This window comes from Crocodylus porosus, unplaced genomic scaffold (assembly GCF_001723895.1).
Source record: "Crocodylus porosus isolate Cpor-Errol unplaced genomic scaffold, CroPor_comp1, whole genome shotgun sequence".
In the NCBI taxonomy this organism is placed as follows: domain Eukaryota; kingdom Metazoa; phylum Chordata; order Crocodylia; family Crocodylidae; genus Crocodylus; species Crocodylus porosus.
In genome coordinates this window covers 24,787,869-24,789,323 of record NW_017728916.1, presented here as the reverse complement: position 1 = coordinate 24,789,323, position 1,455 = coordinate 24,787,869, and positions in this window count along the sequence as shown.

Here is a 1,455-nt window from a genome sequence, read left to right as displayed (position 1 = left end):
TCAAGGATGGCCTCCTTAATAAACTTTTCTAAGATCTTCCCCAGGATAGAAGTCAGGCTAATGGGCCTTTAGTTAGCCGGATCCATTCTCCTCCCTTTCTTGAAGATCGGCACCACATTGGCCTTCTTCCAGTCTTCGGGCACTACACCAGAGCGCCAGGAGATTCACCAGTACACAATGCCCCTGAGCCTTAGGGATTGCAGCAGTCACAATGTCCTTAGGATTTGGGGTGAGGGGTTCACACACCCCTAAGCCCTACAGATCAGATCAGCCATATTCCTTGGAGTCCAGGGGTGTCATGCACCCTCAAGCCCTAGGGATAGCAGAAACCACAGTACCCATAGTCCAGAGGTTTCACCCACCCCAGACCCTGGGAATCATGGTAGCCATGATCCCTAGAGCTTAGGAGTGTGTGAAACCCCCTGGACCTTGAGGCTACTATGATCCCAAGGGCTTGGGGGTTTCCAGCAGGTATGGGGCACTGGTGGGGGAGCAGATGCTCCTGCTGTGTGGTCTTAGCCCCAACCCCAACCCCCTACCCCAAAAGCCAGCCAACACTAGTGGGGGGGAACACCTGGCTGCCACTAAGAGCTGTCTGCTTGTGGGGGACAGGGGGGACACAGGGATAGGTAGAGAGGCAGGCTGGCCAGTCAGAGGTGGCCTGCCTGCTGGGAGGCGTGCTTGAGAACCCCCAGCTTGCTGGCCTCAGCCAGTGCAGGCACCCGGCTTCCACCACCCATTAAAGAGGAAAAGTCTGTTTTGTTCCCTCCAAACCTAACCTAGGGCCCCTAGAGTAAAATGCAAAACTTAAGAGCATTTCTGCCTCAGGCTTTTTGAAACTCTGTACTTAGCCTTAACATTATAAACAAGAGAAAAAAGAAACAGATCTGGCAAAAATAAAACACTGAGAATGAATACTGAAAATGCAAGGTCCAGACTTAAAAACAATAAAGTTTTGCTTAGTAGCTTCATGGAATCAAGCCAAGACTGACCCTATTCACGGTTTTTTAAATTACATTTAATTAAATTGGACAGCAAGTTTTGAACTGGTTTTCTAAATACCTAGCAACATTAGAATATAATTCCATGAAAACAAAGCCAAATAGGAATTTGCAAGCAAGGAAGAAAATGTTCAGACTTCCAGGAATCAAGGACTTGTTGCCAATATTTTGCCCCTCTCTTCTCCAACATCCTAATTCTAGCAACATGCACAAAAAAAATCCTTCTGCTGCACCTGAATTTTTTTATATTGCATCTGAAAAGTGAAAGCATAACTTAATGGGATTCCCAATTCCAGCATGACATGGGAACACAGGTATTAGATTTCATAGATTTCATAGGCATTAGGGCTGGAAGGGACCTCGGGAGATCATCAAGTCCAGCCCCCTGCCCAAAGGGCAGGAAGTCAGCTGGGGTCATAGGATCCCAGCAAGATAAGCATCCAATTTGCTCTTG